General features: G+C 38.5%; 1 pseudogene; it reads right to left on the bottom strand.

Annotated features, from left to right (window-relative positions):
- Window positions 1-16,478: 16,478 nt before the first annotated feature.
- LOC148211539 (NDR1/HIN1-like protein 12 pseudogene) lies at window positions 16,479-17,475 on the bottom strand (annotated as a pseudogene).
- Between the last annotated feature and the right edge of the window lie 6,549 nt (window positions 17,476-24,024).

The raw sequence follows: 24,024 nt of genomic DNA, 5'->3' as shown, positions 1-24,024 counted from the left end.
TTAATGTAGTGTTTAGTTTAAATATTAAGCTTTTTAATAGATGTGAATGTTGGATTTGATTACACTCAGGATGTGTTACTGTTGGATTTGATTACACTCAGGATGTGTTACGGGTAAAGTAAAGTTTTAATCTATAAATGAATTGATCGAAGTCATTCAAAGATGTTGATCTAAAATAATCTAAAAGATTGAACTCTCTGGTATGCATGAACCCTCAAATCCGATACACGGACCACGCACCTTGAATCAAGTCTATATAAGGCAAGACTATGAGGTTGAGTCGACCACATAGGTAGAGTTCCTCATAAAGCCAACCTTAGTCTTCGAGACTAGTCTACTTAGCTAAAGCCTCATTTTCTTGGTTCTTTTGAATGGTTATTAGATTTTTCTAACTCGAAACTCTCAAATTCCCGATATTCAAAAGAAGAAGATATATCCATGAGATTTGAAGTTTTCCTCTCCATAAATAGAAAGTAGAGTCTCGTAATGCTATAAAACATTTTTTTAATAGGTCGGATTTGTGTTTATTAACTTTATTTTTAAAAGTTCTATCTAACCACGTTAAATCGATATAAGTTGCTGTGAATTTGGTCATTTGGGTGAATAAAAATACATCCGGCTTTCAATTACATGAAATATTTGAGAGATTATTGAGCAAAATGCATATGAGAAGAACCTACTTCGTTTTGGGCTTAGCAAAGCGACATTATTAGAAAATTTATTTATTAAAAAAGAACATATAGAATAATCTCGTTTTAATAAAATAAAGATCTAAAATTTGGAAATTTTCAACGCGGCTGAGTTATTTTATTAGCCTGTTGGGAATATAATTATATATTTCGTTTTCGTACTCGTTTTGAGGACACGGCATGTGCGTGTTCATATTTTCTGACCCAAAAGAAAACCGCCACCGTGGCCTCCGTTGACTTTTCATTTTATTTCTTTTTTCTTCAAAAATCTTTACTTTTTTTGTCTTTTAGTTCAAAATTGTTTTGTTCATTCGAAATGAATTAAAGATTCCAATTTAATTTGAAGACATATAGAGAAATCTCAATTAGGCTCGTGAGGCCAAACTCATTTATTGAATAGTTAATGTTGTATTAAAATTTATTGCTATTTAATAATTCTTAAGAAAAAAGTTCAATTTTACTCTTTAACGTGACAAAATGAATGAATTTTTTTTCACTAGGCTTTCAATTTTATTAAATTGGTTTTTTTTCCTTTTTTGTGGTGTGGATTATCGAATTCACAACATCTTTAACTGTTGAGCTATAGTCACGTTCTTTTTAAAAACTTGTTGGACAATATTTTCACGGATATTCAATTTCAGTTGATAAAAACAACCCCTCATGTTCTAATCTCTATTTTCAAGTAAACACCTAAAATAATTTATAAAAAAAGTGTCAACAAAAAGTCAATAAATCTTATTTTATTAAGATTAAGTATTATTATCTCATTCATACTAATTTTTATATAATTCTAGATTTAAAAAGAGGGGGAAAACGAAAGAATATAAATTGTATTGAAGAAAAAAAATAGGCATTCACATCGATATTGAAAGTTGTTCATATTTTATATTTCAATGGCGGTGAGAGGTAACGTAGGAGACTTTTGGAAATAAGGTGACACATCTCATGAAGAAATTAAAAGCTCTTCTTAAACCATCATTTTCACTCTTTTTCTCGTTTGTCCTTTTTTTTTTTATTGTTATACTTTTTTTTCAATTATTTATGATTGAATATGATTGTATTTCTTATGTTTAAATTAGAGGGGTATCCGATGGATTGAAGTACTCTCTAGACTTAACTTAATTGTTCATGTTATAAATTTATTCAATTCAAATCATCTTTATTAATTAAATAATGAATTCAACCCAACCAACCATGAAATATTTGAATTTGGTTTTTCGAATTATTGGAGTTACTCATTTAAGATGACAAAAATAATAAACGATAATATCTTAAACGTTTTATTTACATATTCCCTATCATTGAATCGAGATACATAAAATTGATATTTATTTATATAGTAAAAATTTACGATAGACGAACTTAAAAAATTATTTTTAAAAGCTTTGGAGAATAAACGGTTGATAAAGAATTATTGAATGAGATAAAATTAAAATAAATATATTCATTTATAGTTTTATGGTAAGTAAAAGTATATGATTTTAAAATTAATAATAAATTTAAGTTAGTTGGATTCACTCGAGAAGAATTCTTAAATCCATCAAATCCATAGAATTTTTATTTATTTGGACTCAATCCGGTAAGTTTAAAAGTATCTATATATATAGAGAGAGGATTAATTGGGTCATCAGATTTTTTAAACACTCCTGGTTTAAATTTCCCATTCTTCTCATTACATTTCTATGCATCTTCTCCATTTTTTTTCCCTTTTAATATCTGCTCTTTAATAGCTGAGAATATGTAAATTATTTTTTATATTTAATTTTTCTTGCAAAGTTATTCACCATGTTTAAATTTAATTTTATACTGAAAGTGAGTTATTTCTCAAGGTATTATTGTCAATTTGATAAAACTTTGACTTTGTAGCTAATGGTAGGAGGAACAAAATAAAAATAATGATACTGTTCGGGTAATTTTTATATGTAACTGCTAAAATTGATATTTAGGGTTGATTGCAAAAAAATAAAATTACTTTATTAAGGGATGAAATTCAAGAAAGGGCAAACTCAACCAAACAAAATTACTAAAATTGTCCAATTGAATTCCTTTTCTTCTTTTTCTTTATTTTTTTTCTTTTTTGAGAAAATCCAATTGGATTTTGATTGAATAAATTTTTTAGTTCAATAAACATGGCGGAGATCAAAATTTCAACCTTAAAAAGAAATTACTTATGGAATTATACACCGTTATTAAATAATTAAATATAGTTAATTTGATTGATTTTTTTTTAATACAACATGTGGAGGTGGAGGTTCGAACTCATGACCACTTGATCAGAGATAAATGTCTTAACCACCTAACTGCATGGTTTGGCAGTTAATTTGATTGATTGATATGTGAATTGTGAACTAAATGCGGTAATAATTTTGAATTACGGCAATAAAGTCAGTATTTTAGAATTTCAATAAAAGAAAAAGAGTAATTAAATGCCCATTACAAATTTCTGCATATTTATGGAAAAGGAAACCAATAATAAAGTGAAATGATTGAATATGGGCCGTATTTGGCCCACACTAAAATGAACATAACCCGCATTTCCAAACTCGTTTTGGGCCTAGCCTGAAGCCCTCAACGAAAGTTTTAGATTTTTTCTTTTTTATTAGAGGAACTTTTCTAGAAACTAATTGAATGTCAACTTTATATATATAATCTAAATATAAAAAACATATTCTTTAAGTTAACTTTCAATTTAATACTCCATCTTTTAAAATTCTCAAATGTATTAAAATTTTAACGTCCTTTCCAAATTTTCGTGAAAATTTGGTAACCCTTGATAAATAATTATTTTATTAATATATTTAGACACGTGAACATGCTACTTAGATTATTGACACATTGACACATGAAACCCAACTAATAAAATATTTGATAAATAATTATTTTACTAATTATTCTCATCAGAGACGATAATTTAATGACACATTTGTTATATGTCAACAAATGTTAACAAATATAGGTAGATAATAAGGACTTAATTGAGAACTTCTAATACGTTGATAACAAAATTAAAAAAAAAAAATTTAAAAGATTAAGGATCATAGAAAAATGTTAAAGAATAGGGACCATGGGATACATTTGGTCTTTTTTATACTATAAAATTGAAATGAATTTGATTCAACTAAAAATATGGTTTGCTATTATATTTCATCAATGTTCAGCCTAAATTATTTCCATCAATATATATAGAAACTTCATTTGAATTATTTATACACCAACAATTTCTATTCTGTTTTTATTTTTTAGAACCACGCGTACTCTTTTAAAATTAACCAAAGTTTCAATAATAGCTCTCACAAATCTACTTTATGCTTTTCAAAAAGAGAAAAATTAAGGTAAACAAGCTCAATTTAAAAAATATTAGAAACCTAAAAATAACCAAATTAGTATCTTATACTTATTCATACACTATACCTCATTATAAATTCAACCCATAACATTTAATCTAATATTAAATTTATATTTATCTTAATTAATTTGACGAGTCTCGATTGAAAAGACCAAATTAATTAATGGGACAAACCACTCAAACTTTAATATACACTATACAATTTTCTAAGTTTCCATCCCAAAGTGGGGAGGGGACAAGAAAATTGGGATGTGAAAAGAAATCACCATTGATATTTCATATTTGATATAAGTTTTGGCCAACTCTATAATTATAATTCATAACATTGGGAAAGAACAAGGAAGTGATGGGGTGAAGAGATTGAAATAAGTAAAAGAAAAGTAAAGTAAAGGCATTATGTGTAAAGCTTAGGTTAATGGGAAGTTCTTCCTTTTCTTTTTCTTTTTTTTTCCTTTTTAGTTTTCTTTTTCAAGATAACAATAAGAATGAAAAAAAATGCTTAAATATTTATCGATTTTGCATCTATTTTCGTGTTGACCATCACTAAAAATTTGACAGTTATATATTTCTTTTTAACAAATAGAAAAAATATATCATTTTCTATATTTCCCTTTTTTATTTGTTAAAGGTTGATGACTATGATTCTTTTCTTTTTTTTTTAACCTAATAATGAGGAAGGGGACAGACTAGGGAGGAGAAAATTGACCACCACCCATTTCCCATGTGGAAGATGAACCCCACATCTTTTAACTTATATTTTCTATATCATTATTGGTTGTGGATGTGTGAAGCTTCTATGTAACACTTCACTAGAATAATTGGTTTCTTTGGAATCTTTGGTAATAGTACATAAATATGCTTGGGGAACCATTTTAAGTTGGCCCAACTGAATATAAATTCAAACTTATAATATATCCAAGAAGGTAGAATTAGGGTTAATTGGGGTTAAGAAATTGACATCCATGGATAATGTTGTCTTGATAGAAATCTATGTCGTTTCGTTCGGGAATTCAAGTATTTGACTGTAAATTTTGATTATGTTGAAACTATCGAATTTTTGTTGAAGATAAAATTCTACGATTCATCCTTGGATTAAAGAAATTTAAGGTGTTAGTGGATTGTTAGGAAAAAGAAATTTTTATATTATAAAGCAGTACAAGAGGAACTTTCTCTATATGTTGCCCAAGTAGCCATTTGGATTTCTTTAATATGGACGATGATCTTTTATTTAAAAAAAGAAACAATAAATTTATCAGATCCATTCCCAAAATTAACATCTAATTTGATCGAGCTGTTATATTGCGAGCAAATTTATAGTTTAGTACGGCTAGTCTTTAGTCTCACAACTTTTTAATCGAAAATAGACGTGTTAACCAGTTGAGATATCCACGGGTTAAAACTTCCATATAAAAACTTATTTTGTTTTTTAAAATTTTCTAGCTTAATTTGGAAAATGATATTAACGTTATAACATACTTACATTCTAAGAAATTAAAAGTCTCACATCGAAATTAACATGTAAATATTGAATTTTCTCAATTATTTATTAAAAATATATATATTTTTTAGTAAAAAAATGAGCGACCAATTTCAATCATAAGAAAAAGACTTTGTTTAATAATTGGAGTAATGAAGAAAAATAGAGTGTGAATACCTTGTGCGTAATTTCTATAAATAACTAACCATTAATTCCAGATAAGTTATATGTTCCTTTCAAAACACTATTCAACCGACAATCAACATCATCATTTGTTTTTAGTTTATGTGTTTGAGGAGAGAATACCCTGGACACGTGGAGGACCCCTATTGGTGCTTCAAGATAACTCATGAGTCATGCCCAACTCGTACGGCCGAGATCACCATCACTAGCGTTGACAGATGCTAAGTATGAGGGCCGAGGTGAACCTGGTCGAGGTCCGACCTACCGGGAAGCTCGGTGGGGGCCGATGTGAGCTACTGTCAGCGGCGTGATTATCGGCTGTTACCGATTACCGGGTGTAACCATCGCGAGATTAGCGGGACTACCACCCATAAGTAGATTACCTCACTCCGCGACCAGGTACGATGATTTCTGACCTCGAACTAAACTAGGAATTCGACCTATACTGACTTGATCGTCGGAGTGCTCACCTTTTTGTGCAGGTCCGCCCAAGTATTCAGATCGGTCCGGAGGCCGAGTTCGAGCTGCAATCTGAAATACACTGTTGTGCATATCCTTGCATAAACATTTGGCGCCGTCTGTGGGGTGAACAATCTAAGTCATCCCAATTCTTTTAAACCAACACGCAAGCGAAAATGGTTCAACCCGCAAACTCGACCAATACGGCAGATCGGAGGACCCTAGCTGCCAGCGATGCCCACCAGAGGGAGGTCGGAGCAGCAGTGGTAGAGGGGCAAGGTCACGACGGCCTAGCAACAGAACCCCTCCGCAGGTCGGCACGAATCACCGCGCCTGTTCTACCACCTGCGCACCCGCCAAGGACATCCAAGGCCACCCGTGGCCGAGGTGGAACCTCTAAGAAGGGCGCCTGGGTCCAACCTCGGCCCCGACAAGTGAGAACTTGGACGCACTCCAGAGAGAAATGGAGGCAATGCGCACGAAAATGCGGTCCATGGAGGAAATGTATAACGAAATGATATTAGCTGCAGGCGCAGGGTCCCGATCTGAGAACTGAGTGACGCGCGTTGGGATACGCGAGCAAAGGGGTTCCCACCTCGGCCCAGTCGAGGAGGAACATCCCGAAGACAACGAGAGCGAGGGACACACTCGCCAGAGAGGAGACCTCCGTGAACACCTCAACAGAAAGAGAGGCTCATCTCTCTGAAAAGGACAGTCACCATCCCGCTCACACAGGAGCTCCAACCAGCAGGCTGAATCCTCTCGCAACCCAGCAACTCCTGCAGGAGTGATTAAAAGGGAGGAGTTCGACCAGCTGAGGGGCCAGCTCGACGCTCAGGTGGAGGCCTTAAAGGCCAAATGTGAGCAGAAAGAAGGTCCACTGAACGATGGCGACTTGGGAGAATCGCCCTTCACCTCGGACGTTTTGGAAGCACCAATCCCACCGAAGTTCAAAGCTCCAACCGTGAAGCCTTATGACGGGTCGAAGGACCCCAAGGATTATGTTGAGGTCTTTGAAGGCCTCATGGATTTCCAAGCGGCATCAGACGCAATCAAATGCCGCGCCTTTCAGATCGCGCTTACTGGCAGCGCGCGATTGTGGTATCGGAGACTGCCAGCCAGGTCGGTCTCGACCTACTCTCAGCTGAGAAGGGAGTTCCTCGCTCAGTTCACTTCTCGGCATTATGACAAAAAGACAGCGACCCATCTCGCCACCATCAGACAGAAGGAGGGTGAGACGCTGCGAGAATATGTCACCAGATTCCACGATGAGCAATTGAAGGTCGCACACTGCTCCGATGACTCGGCCATGTGCTATTTTCTCACCGGTCTAGCCGACGAAGCCCTCACGGTGAAACTTGGAGAGGAGGAGGCCCCGACCACCTTCGCCGAGGTGCTTCAGAAGGCGAAGAATGTCATCGATGGACAGGAGCTCCTCCGAACCAAAACCGGCCGACCAGAACGAAAGATCGGTCGGGGCAGAAGTGGAAAAGATATAAAAAAGGCAGATCCCAAGTCCAAGGACAAGGGATCCTTTTCCAGCGGCCGAGCTGAGTATCGAAGGGCGGAGAACGGACCTACCCGGAGCCGACCTTACGAACGCTTCACCCCGACAACGATTCCAATTTCCGAGATCCTAACAAACATCGAGGAGTCTGGAATGGAAAAACTACTCAAGCGTCCTGAGAAGCTTCGGGGAGCCCCGGAGAGGCGCAGCAAGGACAAGTATTGTCGCTTCCATCGGGAGCGCGGCCATAACACGTCGGACTGCTGGGAGTTGAAGCGTCAAATTGAGGATCTAATTCAAGATGGCCACTTCAAGAAATTTGTGGGAAAGCCCAGGACCAGCTCGGCAGAGAAAAAGGAAGAGCGGAAGCGTTCGAGGACGCCGCCCCGGTGCACTGACCGACCTGCGGTCATCAATACCATTTTCGGAGGGCCAAGCGGGGGTCAATCCAGACATAAAAGAAAGGAGTTAGCTCGTGCAGCCAGGCGCGAGGTGTGCATCATCAGGGAGCAGAGGCCGACCTGCCCAATCACCTTCGACGGTGCCGACTTGGAGGAGGTCCACCTGCCCCACAATGATGCACTTGTGATCGCTCCCTTGATTTATCATGTGGTGGTCAGGAGGGTGCTGGTAGACGGAGGCGCATCTGCTAACATCCTGCCCTTACCGACCTACCTCGCTCTGGGATGGACGAGGTCGCAATTGAAGAAAAGCCCGACACCGCTGGTTGGGTTCTCTGGAGAATCGGTCATCCTAGAGGGTTGCATCGACTTGCCGGTCACGCTTGGGCAGGACCAAACTCAGGTCACCCAAATGGCCGAGTTCGTGGTAATTGATGGTAGATCGGCCTATAACGCCATCTTTGGGAGACCCATCATCCACTCATTTCGGGCCATTCCCTCGACACTTCATCAAGTTTTGAAGTATCCCACCCCCGATGGCGTGGGCACGGTCCGAGGAGAATAAACCGCTTCGAGGGAGTGCTATGCCTCCGCACTCAAAGGCTCATCGGTCTGCGCCCTTGAAACTCTCGCCAGTAGGGATGGGACGCTCGAGTTCAAGACCGACCTGCCGAGGAGGGAGTTTGCCGCACCCACTGAGGAGCTCGAGCTTGTTCCACTGCTTAGTCCCGAGAAGCAAGTAAGCATAGGAACCAAGCTGGGGGCCACCGACAGAGAGGAGCTAATCCACTTCCTCAGATCCAACTCGGATGTCTTTGCGTGGTCCCATGAGGACATGTCTGGCATTGACCCACAAATTATGACGCATCGCCTCAGCATAGATCCGTCATTCCGACCTGTAAAACAAAAAAGAAGACCTATAAACAAGGAGAGGAGTGACGTAATTGTTGAGAAAGTTAGCAAACTTTTGAAAGCTAAATACATAAGAGAAATTTTGTATCCCGAGTGGCTCTCCAATGTTGTATTAGTTAAAAAATCTAACGGAAAGTGGAGAATGTGCGTAGATTTTACGAACTTAAATAAGGCACGCCCGAAAGATTGCTTCCCACTGCCGAGGATTGATGAGCTCGTGGACGCCACAGCCGGGCACGAACTGCTCACCTTCATGGACGCCTACTCTGGGTACAACCAAATCAAGATGCATGTCCCAGATCAAGATCATACCTCATTCATAACAGACCAAGGTCTGTACTGTTACAAGGTCATGCCCTTCGGTTTAAAGAACGCAGGAGCGACCTACCAAAGAATGGTGAACAAAATGTTTGCCAAGCAGATCGGCCGGAATATGGAAGTGTATGTGGACGACATGCTCGTCAAGAGCAAGCGGTCTAAGTCGCATCTTTTCGATCTGACTGAAGCCTTCGAGGTTCTAAGGACATATCAAATGAAGCTCAAGCCAGCTAAATGTGCCTTTGGAGTCTCTTCGGGAAAATTCCTTGGCTTCATGGTGAACCACCGGGGGATCGAGGCCAACCCCGAAAAGATTAAAGTCGTGTTCGAGATGGAGGCACCCAAAACGCTGAAGCAGCTTCAGTGCCTCAATGGCAGGATTGCAGCCCTGAACCGGTTTGTTTCAAGATCGACAGATAAGTGCCTCCCTTTCTTCAAAGTCCTACGAAAGAAAGGGCCGTTTGAATGGACAGAGTGCGAGCAAACATTTCAGCGGTTGAAAAGTTACCTCTGCTCGGCACCTTTGCTTGCCAAACCCCTGCCAGGGGACAAGCTCCAGTTGTACTTAGCAGTGTCTGACAGTGCCGTCAGCTCGGCCCTAATCAGGCAAGAGGAAGCGCGGCAAAACTCGGTCTACTACACAAGCAAGGCTATGACTGAAGCCGAGACCAGATACCCTCAAATGGAAAAGTTGGCTCTCGCTTTAGTCACCTCGGCCCTCACTAACTTGCCCCTAAAAAACATCTTCCATAAGCCAGAAGCTTCTGGACGCCTGATGAAGTGGGCAATGGAGCTAAGTGAGTACGACATCCAGTTCGAACCTAGAGCTGCATTGAAAGGGCAAGCATTGGCAGACTACATAGCCGAGCTCACACCACCTTCCGAGCCTGGCGAGTCCGACCTACCGTGGACAATCTTTGTCGACGGATCCTCCAATGAGAAGGGGTGCGGGGCCGGGGTCCTCTTGCTCGGACCAGGAGGCGAGCGATTTGAGTATGCCTTGAGGTTCGGCTTCCGGACTTCCAATAACGAGGCTGAGTATGAAGCATTTGTTGCCGGCCTACAAATCGCCAGAGCATTGGGGGCCTCTTGTGTTAAGATCTTCAGCGACTCCCAGCTGGTTGTGAGCCAAATCACGCAAGAGTACCAAGCCAGGGAACCCCGAATGGAGAAGTATTTGGGCAAAGTCAGATCGTACCTCGCCCAATTTCGAACCTACGAGGTAAGCCGGGTTCCCCGAGCAGAAAATTCTAATGTCGACGCCTTGGCCAAGTTAGCATCAGCGTACGAGACCGACCTGGCCAGGTCGGTCCCCGTCGAGATCTTAGATAATCCCTCGATCTCGGAGCCAGATCTGATGGAGATCAACGCTCCAGAGCCCTCATGGATGGACCCGATTGTGGACTTCATTAGGGGCAATTCACCACAAGACCCCAAGGAGCGCAGAAAGTTGGCAAGGCAAGCAGCTCGGTTCGTGGTCCGAGGTGGAGCATTGTACCGACGCGGCTTTTCCCTGCCTCTATTGAGATGTCTAACCCCTGAAGAGGGCCTATACGTCCTCAGAGAAATCCACGAAGGAGTGTGCGGCAATCACTCAGGCGCCCGGTCACTGTCAGCCAAAGTGATCCGACAAGGATACTATTGGCCGACCCTCAGCCAGGACGCCAAGAAGTTCGTTAGAACTTGCGACAATTGCCAACGCTACGGAAACGTAATCCACCAACCTCCCGAGCTGCTTACCCCCATCACGGCCCCATGGCCATTCGCGCAGTGGGGGTAGATATTATTGGTCCCTTCCCTTTGGGCAAAGGCCCGACAAAGTTCGCTGTAGTGGCTGTGGATTACTTCACAAAGTGGGTCGAGGCCGATGCGCTCTCCCACATAACGGAATCCAGAGTCACGTCCTTCGTATGGACAAATATCATATGTCGCTTTGGTATACCGCAGGCCATTGTGACAGACAATGGGAAGCAGTTTGACAACGTCAAGTTCAAAGACATTTGCAGCAAGCTTGGCATAAGTCACCTTAGCTCGTCCCCCGCACATCCGCAAGCAAATGGGCAGGTGGAGGCGGTCAACAAGATCATCAAGCGAGGCATCAAACTTAGACTGGACTCCAAGAAAGGCAGGTGGGCCGAGGAGCTACCAGAGGTTCTATGGTAGTACCGGACCACCCAAAGAGAATCGACGGGTGAGACCCCGTTCTCCCTGGCCTTCGGCTCCGAAGCTGTAGTCCCGGTTGAGATCGGCATGCCATCTGACAGAGTAGAGCATTACGAGCCTACAGCAAATGAGGAAGAGCTGCTCCTCAACCTCGACTTGTTGGAAGAAAGAAGAGCAATGGCCCAGCTACGCCTGGCGGAATATCAGGGCAGAATGGCCAGACACTACAACGCCCGCGTTCGACCTCGGACCTTTCAAGTCGGACATCTGGTCTTAAGGAGGGTCCAAACCCATGTGGGTGCCCTTGCCCGACCTGGGAGGGGCCGTTTGAGGTCAAGGGAATAGTCCGACCTGGGACGTACATATTGGCCGATCTGAAAGGAGACGTCCTCGCACACCCGTCGAACGCGGAGCACCTGAAGCGTTATTATCCTTGAAATGCCAAAAGGGTTTTCAATGGATCTGTAAAAACTGTTTCGAAAGAATTATGATCGGAATAAATGTGATGATTTAATTTCATGATTCCGAGTTCGACCGGAAATTAAATGGGGGCCTCGGACTCCCACACGATCACATTCCAGCAGTCGGTTAAAATCCAATCCTCCAAAACCTAAGGGTACGAGGTGCGATGCCAAAACCACTAACGAACTTAAAATTCAAACCTTCAAGGTAAAGGGACGATGTGAAAAGTTCAAAATGATCAAGCCTCCGAACTTGAGGGTACGAGGTGCGATATGAAGAACAGTTATGGACTTAGGATTTTAGCCTTTTAACGTTTTTAAGTTAAAGGTGTGATGTTAAAAAGTCCAGAGTTGGTGCAATGCATTGAATACTAGACAGCGATCCGAGTTCAAAATTTCAAGTATTTTAGTTAATGGCAGACCTCAAGGGTACGAGGCGCGAGGTGACATTGGCTTCAACTTGAAGAAAAAACGAAGAAAGAAGGCAACAAAGTAAAAACAAATGAGAAGCCTCTTTATTGAATGAAACGCAGAGCCAAGGCTTATAGACCTTGCAGCTCTGCCCTAACACTTACAAAAGAAGAGAAGAAAGACAGAGAAAGGCCTCATGAAAGGTGATCGCCTAAGAGCCTGCTTGAGGAGCGCCCTCCTGAGTGGTGCCGACCTGATCCTCTTCGAGGTCGGAGTAGTCAGAGTCCAGATCTCTGACGTACTTATCCACCAACGCTTGGGGGCCAGGGGTGCCGCTAGGCCCAGACGCCCACTGCTCAGCATACCTCTTCTTCAGACCACCGAGATCGATCTGAAGGTCAGGCATGTCGTAAGCAATGCCCTTCATGAGAAACTTGAAGCCCGCGTCAGAGAAGTCTTTGGCAAATCCATCGAAGTCAGGATGTTGCCTGAACGATTCCTCCAATAGGACTCCATTGCTGAGACGCTCCTTCACCATCTCCAGCTCAGCAGTCGCGTGCTTCAGCTCCTCCTCCTTCGCTTCAAGCGCCTGGAGCATGTCGTCCTTCTCCTTGAGGAGTTGGAACTTCTCCTTCTCCAAGCCCTTGGTGATAGCATGGGCAGCTCGGAGCTGGGCCTTGCGTCTGTCCTCTTCTTTCTTCAACAGCTCGGCCTTGGCCTCCACCTCAGCCTTCAAAATTTCCACCTCAGAGTGAGCTTTCAGCAGCTCATCCTTCATGGTGGAAGAGGCAGCCTCCAAGGCAGCAGAGAACTCCTCTTTCTCCCTCGCTGCCAGAGCTTCCCTCCCATCCAGCTCGGCCTTCACGGCCAAAGCCGATTGAATGGAAGCAACAAACGCCTGAGAAAAGGTACAAAGAAGAAAGTTAGACCGAGCTACCTGTTAGGTAAATTGAGCAAAAATGAAGACACCAATCTTACCTCAGCGGCGTAGTCGATGGTCCTCTGCAGGACGGACCCCGGGTCACTTACAAATTTGGACGCTCTTCTGAGGCAGCGGTCCAAACATGCAGCCGAGATGCGGGACACCTGGTCCCTCACCCCAGAACTTGACGGCTCAATTCTGAACCGTGCTGTCATGTCGGGCGTCCCGCCCATCCTGGCCTCAGGATCGTCCACCCGATCTGCGAAGCTCGCAGGCAAGACCCCACGAGCTCCCACCTCCAAGGGGGAGGTGGTCTTCTTCTTCTTCCTCCTTTGCTTCAGAGGGACTTCCTCCCTCACCTCCTCACCCAAGGGCGAGACGTCCACCGCCTCGGTCTGATCCCTGGGGCGCTTCTCCCTCGAAGAACCCCCATAAGACTCCAGCTCGATCACTGGGGCTGGATCTTCCGAGGCTGGCCCTACCACAGCAGGAGTGACAGGTTTCGAACTCTGGGCGGCCTCAAGAGCATGGGCTCGGCCCTTGGACTTGCGTTTCACGTTACTCGCAAACCCGCAAACCATGGCTGCAAAACAAAGGAAAGAAATCAGCACAAAGTTAGAGGAAAAGGAGGGGGTAGCAAGCTCGGCATACCTAATTCGGAGTTCGGCCTTGAGGATTCAATGGAACAAACTGCAGGGTTGTAATCTAGCAACCCGGACTCAAGCTGCAGCTTGTCGGTCACCAAGGTTCCGACCTTCCTACCCCTCGGAAAATGCTCCTTGTAATATTTCAACGTGTCAAAGGAGGCTTGCATAAGCTCGGGGACTGGTCGGATTGAAACTGCACGAAGACAAAATCCGAGTTAGACCTGAATGACAGGAAAGAAAATCACAAAAAGTAAGAACTACTCCGTACCTAGGTTCCCAAACCTAGTGGGAACGTCAAAGAAGGAACGACCTGACTCGTCCTTTGCAAGTCATTCCCCAGAAGCGTAGAACCACTTCCTCACCCATCCCTTGATGGAGGTCGGCTCCTTAACTATACTGCCTGCGCCTTTCCTTGCGCACATATAGAACCGACCAGGCTTCTTAGCTATCCTTTTCGCTTTGAAGCACGCGATGAGCTGGTCTACGTCCAACAGCTCGGCCTCTTCACTATCCCGAGCTCGTAGCCAAAAAAGGATGGCCAAAGCGAAAATGACACCCCACCCATTGGGGGCCACTTGAGCCGGAGCCAACCCAGTTCGGAAGAGAAATTCTTGGACAAAAGGGTGAAGGGGAAGTCTGAGGCCGTACTCAAACATTTTGAAGTAGAGAGTGACCCATCTCTCTTGAGGATCGTCAGCTCTCTCCCCCTCCTCCGGAATCCTAAGGAGGATGTTCTCAGGGATAGCGAACCCCCTACGAAAGGATCCGAGGTAGTGCTCAGGTATCCTAGAAGGGTATTCCAAACCCTGACCCGAGGTGGAGGCATCACTATCCTCCCCGTCATCGGAGAACCTAAAGTTTTCTATCTCCTCGAGCTCGGACTCTAACCTACGAGCTAAATCCTCATCGGATCCTAAGTCGCTGCTAAAAGAGGACGACATGGCAACTACGTTCGAAAGAGAAAGTGAGGGAAGAGACCGACCTACCAAGGGTTCAAGCTGCCTTCAGATCGAACTCCAAGAATTCAGGAAACGTAAGGTATGACCTGAAGGATTGGGGGTATTTATAGCACGTCGGAAAAATTTCCCCACCGTACATGTGTAATCAACGAGCGGCTAGGATCCTCCCGAAGATCCGAAGCGTCGGAATATTTGAATATTCCGACGATAAATCCACCGCAACGGTTATATTTTCCCACGAATAGGAAGTCGCCACGCGTCCAAAGCAAGTCGAATGAACTTCTCTGCCAGGTCGAGATCGGACCAGGCAGAGAGGGGGCCAATGTTTGGGGAGAGAATACCCTGGACACGTGGAGGACCCCTATTGGTGCTCCAAGATGACTCATGAGTCATGCCCAGCTCGGACGGCCGAGATCACCACCACTAGCGTTGACAGATGCTAAGTATGAGGGCCGAGGTGAACCTGGCCGAGGTCCGACCTACCGGGAAGCTCGGTGGGGGCCGATGTGAGCTACTGTCAGCGGCGTGATTATCGGGTGTAACCGTCGGTCCTGAGATTACCGGGTGTAACCGACGGTCCCGAGATTACCGAGTGTAACCGTCGCGAGATTAGCGGGACTACCACCCATAAGTAGAGGACCTCACTCCGCGACCAGGTACGATGATTTCTGACCTCGAACTAAACTGGGAATTCGACCTATACTGACTTGATCGTCGGAGTGCTCACCTTTTTGTGCAGGTCCGCCCAAGTATTCAGATCGGTCCGGAGGCCGAGTTCGAGCTGCAATCTGAAATACACTGTTGTGCATATCCTTGCATAAACAACATGTACATGACTTAAACTGAAATTTTCAATTACTAAAATTCGTAATTTCAAATCCTTAATCTACATACGTTGTGCTAAAAAAATTGATAATTATAACTAGTAAAATTAAACCAACGTCGAATCATGAATATTTGGTATTTTAAATTTATTCATATATCAAAAGTTTTATATATTCTGCTCATAAAATTCACTATTTTAAGTTCCTTTTATCTGCCATTACTATTTTTTCATGTGAATAACCAAGTTTCTATCTGGACATGTTAATTTTAAATATAAAAAAATTATACATATTTCCTATCTAGAATTTATAGGCTACCTAAAAAAAAGGCACATTTATTTTCCATGTCTTAATTTCTTAGGCAGATATTGAAAATTGGGTCACCTATTGAATGACGCGTCAAATGAATAGCTTGTTTTTTTTTTTTTTACTTTTTTCTTTTTGTTAAACTAAATCTTAAATTTTCAATTAGTGTAAGCTTAGCTAATTGGAATAGATAAATATCTCTAACGAAGAGGTCATTAGTTTGAATCTCTCTACCTCACTTATAATACTAAAGAAAAAAAATTAAATTACGAGGGTTAAATCAATTTTGTGGTTCAACTTTAAATTTCGATCTCTATCAGTTAATTAGGCAATAATTGTAATACCTATTGAACAAAATTAATTTAACACAATGCGATAAATATATGAAAAAAGTTGTATATTCAACTTTAAATTGAATAGTCTGAAAAAAAAAACTTCAAATTACATTGAATAAACAAATAAAAGGAGGGTAAAAGAGAGAAATCCTGCATAATTATAAAAGTAAACAGATTGTTCGTTGGATTGACCAAAATGACATCAAATGAAACAATAATTACCATACATTGCCACTAAATCACTTATTCAAGACATTTTTTACCACTTCGTGCTTGTACTTTCTGTATACCTACCAATATTAATAATATAATAATAAACATAAAAACACATTTACCCAACAAAAAAAAAATTAAGAAAAGAACCGTTAACTAACGGCGTTTCTATTTTAGCTTTCTTCATCCTCAAACACTAACTTCGCACCTCTGAACCAGCTGGTACTTAACGTTATACTGAACTCCCGTCGCCGGAAACCCGCCGAAGTTGATCGCCGCCGGGCAATTGACGTGGAACTGGTAGCGGCCGGTGATGATGTTTCCGACCTTCCAGCGGACCCGGCCGTCAATTTTGATGAGCAGCGGCAGGGCTCCGGCGTCGCGGTCCTGATTCAGCGCCGTACTGATGAACGGCGCGACGGGGACGGCGGTGCCGGAGACGAAGGGGGACCAGATATTGACGTCCTTGTGGCCCTGGTAGAAGCGGGGGATGACGGTGCGGAGAGTGATCTGCTGGTTCCGGTAGACGGCGTAGACGTGGAGCTCGTCGTAGTAGATTCCGATCCGGCGATTGGGGTTGCGGGAGGAGATGGTGAGGAGGAAATTGGTGGTGAGGAAGCTGGGGACGGTGGCGTTGAAGGCGTAGACGGTGACGTCTTGGAGGAAGAAAGTGGGCTTCGTGGGCCGGAGGACGGCCCAGACGATGAGGATCGTGAGGAGGACGAGGAAGATGAAAATCCCCACGGCGGCGCCGATTGCTTTTACGAGCTTCTTCCGCTTCTTCTTGCAGTGCTTTTCGCAGTCGTACGCCATGACGGTGCCGGCCGACCGCCGAAGAGGGGTAAACTGGGGATTACAGAGGGTGAGGTTTGGAAATGGTTTCTGCGTGAACCGACCACTGGTTAAGAGAGAAGGGAAATATCGTGTAGGTGTGAAGGAGAATGAGTGCTATTTATATTTAATCAACACCGTTCATTTTCAATCTGGGCCCCACCACTAGCATTCCTTTTCAGACTCACCAACAAAAAATTGAAAAATTTTGTTTAAAATTTTCAATTTTGTGTCTAAACCATCTCTATGAATTCCGGCCGGCTACTCGTCTTGGGATATCGGTCCATTCAAATCATAATAGAATGAGTTCTTTTAAGGCTTCTATCGTTCATGTCGCTGTGGAATTGAGGGTTTGCAATGACTATGACTAATTCATCTCGATGTCTCATTAAAGGAGTACAATATAAAATGAAGAGTAAATCAAATGAACGTGAACGAGTTGGTCTATTTGCTAATCAATTTGATCGAGTAGGATCGAGAAAATCTCGATTGAAGTCAATTCGACGTTTTTCCTATTCGATCTTTTTTATAGAAAAAGAAACGACAACAAATTTGAGTGAACTGTTTAAACTATCAGTCTGTTCATGTTCTCTCAAATTAAGCTCTCAATGTACTAATATATAATTTGAAAATTAATAAATTTATTAAAAATAATTTAAAGTGCAGATATTAACTCATTTAAATATCTATTTTTTGTTCTATTTTAAATCTAAACGTTTTGTTTTAATTTCTAATTTTTGCTTGATATTTTGGCATCCTTTTATCAGGTAAAGATAAAAAAAATGTATCTATGTAAATTTTTTTATTAAAAGAAATAATGAAAATTATATATATTTTAGATAAAATTGCACAAAAATAAAGATAAACATAAAAGTTCATAAGAAAATTATATTTTACACTTTACACCCTACTTTTTAACAATTTTATAAAAATTCTCCCTCCAACTTCCAGACCTTTTTTTTTGTCTTTATTCTACTTTATTCATATACCTTTATAAAATTGTATGGTCTTTATCGTCAAGATTTTAGATCATTTAATAAATTTCTTCAATTCTCCTACATACATAATACTAAATCTAATGTTACTTAAAAAAACAAATTCATCTGGTATCACATAAACTTCTTCTTAAAGCAAAGTGATGATTTTTTTTTTTCATTTTTTGGGTAAAGTTCAAATGAGGAAATATAACGTTTAAAAGCACTAAAATAAAATAGATATATAATTTCCAACGATTGAATCTAATTTATAAGAAAAAAGAAAATTTTAATGAAAAATGCATTAATACGGTCTCGGATCTATAACCCGATCGGAAAAAACGCGAATGCTCATTTTATTTAAAATCATCGCATCACATGGGTGATAATTAATCAATAATATAATAACTACAATTAATTAAACTTTCGAAAATTTATTATGGATTTAAACGTGGTTCTGCTGCCCGCCCCGTTTTCTCGAGTCAAACAACGCGTACTGTCCCCTTCATGAGGTTAATTTATTATTATTATTTTATTGGTTAAAAAACACATTTGATCCCAAAACTTTCACTAAAATAATAATTTTGTCTTTGAACTTTAGTTTGTAACGATTTAATCCTCTCTTATACTTTTTATTAGAGTAACAATTTAGTCCTTGAACTTTGACTTGTAACGATTTAATCCCTATAGTTTAAAATTTGTAATAATTTAGTCTCTCTCATCAAAAATTTTATTAAAATTAAGTGTCAAATTTTATCATATAACAATTTATTTTTTTTAATTTATAAACATATTTGGACCCTCTTTAATTTATCAGTCTAAATATACATAATAAACTTAAAAAAAAATCACGGTAAAGACTAAATTGTTACCAACTTTAGATTACAAGGACTAAATTATTACATATTAAAATTCAAAGACTAAATTGTTACCGATTTGAAAATATATGGACTAAATTGTTACAAATTAAAGTTCAGGGATTAAATTGTTATTTCAATAAAAGTACAAGGACTAAAAGTATTTTTTAACCTATTTTTTTGGTGGAGAATAGTTAAAAGAGATGGCTTAATTTGTTTCAAGTTTTTTTTTTTTTTAATTCTGATTAGTTCTTGAACTTGCATTGCTTTAAGTTTTCAAACTTTTTCTTTTTAATTATGTAATGTATAGTTTAATCCATTTATTCGGAGTTATAGTTCAGGAGAAATGGAAATTTATTTTATCCGGAGGCCTGGTTGTTGTAGAATATTGGAGAGTGAATGGCCACGGATGATGGATATTGATTGATGTGGAGGAAGTCAACATCAACGTGGACTACGTGGGGCCCACTCAACCTTCCACGTCAAAAATTCCCTCCGAATGCAATGCACCGACGCTACAGTTGTCGGCGCCACTTCATATAACTTAATACGACACCGTATCAAAGCAGCCTCATAAAACTTTTTTTCTTTCCATTATTTTTTTTTAATTCAACAACGTGTAAATACGTGGAGGAAGATTTAAAATCGTTACTTTTAATTTTAGTCGATAATATATACATTAATCAGTTGAGTAATGTTTCGGTTATAATTGATTCTTTTTTTTTACTAAATCATATAAAATGTCTTGAAATTTTAGAATACCTTTTCTACTTATCATTTAGACTTTTTGTAAAGTTGCATTGTCACTATAACTGTTCTTAAAAAAATAATGTGTACAGTTGGAAAGCATCTGTGACGTCATTTTCAGTTCAATTTCAACTATATAGAAGATTAAGATTGTTATTATTATCCACGTCAACTTAAAAATCCTTTGACATCATTTACAATATTATTTATAGAATTTTAAATGATGTCACTTATGTTCTCCCCATTTTTGTTCATAGTTTTTTTAATTTAAAATGAAAACCTAAATTGTAAGGTGTTTAATATAATTTAATCTCTTTTTCGCCCCACATTTCTATGCTTTTCTGCTTTTTATAAAATAAAAACCAGAATCATTTTTCTTTCCCTTATTTTTTATTTTTAAAATCAGCACTCCGATTTATTTTTAATGTTTAGAAAATTATTGTCATTTTAGTGGTATGATATTTATATGTGAGAGTTAAATTAAATATGTTATCACAATCTCACCTTTATTGAAAGAAAATAACGTGGAAAAGGTTAAGGTTTTGTTTTATTTTTGACCAAGTGGAAAAGACAAAGTAGTTTCTGAACAATATGAAATGAAATCATTAATGGCTACTTTTTCCAAATTAGAAAAAAAAAACACAAAAATTCATGGGTAATTGCGTCGTTATTACCATTATACCCTTGAATTAAAAAAAAATCGATTTTGTTGACAATGGATAAGGAGGGAGCTTCTTGAAGCTTTCAAAACACAATTTGTGACGAGAATCAATAAAATATATATTTTTTATAAGATACTATTATTAAAGATTTCATATCAAAAAAATAAGTGAACTAACAAAAATTTACAATAGGACTACTCTTTTTATTGTCAATTGATTTTGAGATTTAATCCTATAAATTTTTGATAGATTAATAGAACCCAACAAGCTCAAATGAACATTCAACTCAAAAATAGAATCAAACCAAAATTTGCGAGTCTAAAAAGTCACCACCTTCAAAGGACAGGTAGGAATCTCACATTGAAAATATAAAAGATCTAGCAAATTTTTTTTTTTTAAACGAAGCATAAGTTTATAATATATATGACCTATTTATCTGATTGCTAACTCCATGAATTGATAATTACTTATATTAATATGAGATCATTAATATTATTTTAGTTAAACTATTGTAAAGGTAAGGTACATGATTGAAACATTAATAACAATTACTTTTATCTACTCATTTATACTTTGGATTGATATTCGTCTCAATTAAAATTTTCATATTCATGAAAAAAAAATGACCAACGTTGTCTAGTATATAATAAGTTGAAATGGAGAAACGTCAAAGATAGATATGAAAATTAGATGACGACATTTTTTCTTCTTTTGGATTCTCTCTCTTAAGAAGAAGAAGCAAAATATGGAGTGTTTGGACTTTGGAGTCATGGCGGCTATGATAATTTATTATTATTATTATTTTTTTTGGAGTCCTTTATCAATTTAGAAGAAAATTTTAATTATGTTACCATATATCTTTTAGATATTAAATTATGTTATTGGATTAATTAGCTGCCACATGATTTTGAATGATTTGAAATCTTACCGGATTTCAATTTCTGTTTTTACATTAAAAAAAAATTCGGATCAAAATGGTCAAATTTTCCAGGATTTCATAGAATTTCAAAGTAAATTACCTATTTAACCTTGTCATATTTTAATTTAGATTAAAAGAATTTTTATTTTCTTTTTCATTTCCAACAAACATCCAAACAAAGAGATTTAATTTAATTAATTTCAAATCATTCTCGTTCCAAACAAACTAAAAAATTTTACATCTCTCGGATTTCAAATCACGAAATTTAAAATCATTCCTTAGATTTATTTCTTGTATAAGAACTCCATTTAATAAAAAATATAATGAAATATTTCAAATGTCAAATTCAATATTTTGTTAATTATTAGAATAAGTATAAATGCGAAAGAAAAAAATGTATTTTATTTATTAGAAAGTTCATGGAAATAGTAAACAAATAATTTTTTTAATAAAAAAGCCCAAAGGTTCGGATAGGGTATAGAGAATTTATTTCCCATCTTTTTCCGCAAAAAAAGTGTCGAGGGAAGCTTTTCCCCTATTTTTTCCATAGAGACCCGTCACCCCTTTTTTTTTTTAACAACAAAAATTTGCAATCAGCCGTAACTTTGTTGCCAAAGCGAGCATAACTTTGCCGTAATTGGCATAATCTCCAACCATGTGAATTCGATTCTCCACCCCTACCCATGATATTTATAAATTGTGATATCTGATACCCTCTCAATATTTAATTATGAATTGAATCTTAGTTAGAAAAAAAGATCTTTTATCTCTAACTTTGGTTTTTATATACTGCTATGAAATTACATTTCTTAGACTAATTTGTATGAGAGAGCTAATCCCCCAATGATAAATTTGAATGAAGGGGGCCTTTTTTCCCTCGGACCTACTTCTCATTCCTTACTAATTAGGCTTTGTGCGAAGCCCGTTCAAACGGTGAAATGAAAGAAAAGTCCCGCAAGTTTGATGCATGGTCAAGTTTTTAAGGTATGTACTAAAAAAATTGGGACTATCTTTTTCACGAATGATCGTTAGTGAAATAACATATAGGTCTTTAGTTACCCATTGATATAAATGAACGGGTGACCCCTCCTGATTTAAATCCAAAATTTCTCACTTTATAATATAGTTTTATTATTTTATGAAAAAAGTGCATCTCTCATGGGGTTGAAAATGCCTAGTGAGACGAAGGATGGTGGTTGTGTTATCTAAAAGGGCAATAATGTTTGATTCATTGTCCTTTATAAGAATAATTCCCAAACATTTCATATAATATCCTCACCCAATTATATGAATTGATTATTAGAGAGATACAGTGCTATTTAATAATCCCACATTCACTTGTCTAATCATCCCATTAAAAAAAAAAAGAAGAAAGAAAAATTGAATTTGTTATATTGTTGTACATGTAAATTATACTTCACGCAAATTTTTAAATATCAATATCGATGGAAACTTCAAGATCTCAATTTTATAAAAATTCAATAGATAATATCAATAAAATGTCGTATTGACGAGTATTTCTAGAAAAAATATAAAATTTAAAAAAAAAAATCAAAATTTTGTTAATATTAATATTATGTCTATATTAGTAATATTTTGTTAATATTTTTATATTTTGTCAAATTTTTTACAACACTATAGAAATATCGGTTCACCCCTTATATCTATATCAAATCCATAGCCATATAAAAATTTTGATGAGAATGTCTATATGTCTAACTGAAATTTAATATTTTAACTGTAGGCTTTTTAAGAATAAATTAAGGAAGTTTATTGAAGCCTCAATCAATTAAATTGTGCTCAAATCAGCATTAGCCTAAGTTTTATGAACCAATTTTATAATTTAGTCACAAGAATATGTACTTTTCAATTTTTTGGATAACAAAATATTAAGCCGGCTCCCTGAAAGCTTGGAAGGATTGGGCCTAACTTAGTCAAAAGCCCAAACACGTCATTTTGGATTTCGGCCCACAATCCATTTTGTATTGGGCTTTGTGGTCTTCAAACAAGCCCATTTGGAATCTCCTTCCGCCGAAATTTAATATTTCAGTATTATTCTTTCCCGGGACTACATTTCAATGTTTTGATAGCAACTTTATTGTAATATTAAAGGTTTTGAAATATGAAATAAAATAGTAGTTGATTATGAATGCGAAGGATAAAAACAAAGATAAGTAAAAAATAAAATAAAATAAAATAAAATTTGATATTGGATCAAGAAAAAAAAAAGGAAAAATATGAAGATGATTTGAATTTTGATAATGAAAGCTTATAAATTCAAAACTTTGCATGTGTCCTACCAAATAATACACTTTCCAACTCTTTACATAAAACAATTCGGTTCGTTTCTAGTCTTTAATAATGGAGATTTTAAAGTTGATTTAAATCTTATTTAGGCCTCTAAACTATCGAGTTTATTTTATCTTAGTTATTAAACTTTTAAAAAATAACTAATTGTGATTTTTTGGTTGATGCAGAAAGTTCTAATTTTTAAGTAATTC

The sequence above is a fragment of the Momordica charantia genome (assembly GCF_013281855.1).
Source record: "Momordica charantia cultivar OHB3-1 chromosome 5 unlocalized genomic scaffold, Mcharantia_2.0 BLBB01000005.1, whole genome shotgun sequence".
In the NCBI taxonomy this organism is placed as follows: Eukaryota; Viridiplantae; Streptophyta; class Magnoliopsida; order Cucurbitales; family Cucurbitaceae; genus Momordica; species Momordica charantia.
Note: the sequence above shows the minus strand (reverse complement) of the source record. Positions and strands in the feature narration are given on the sequence as shown.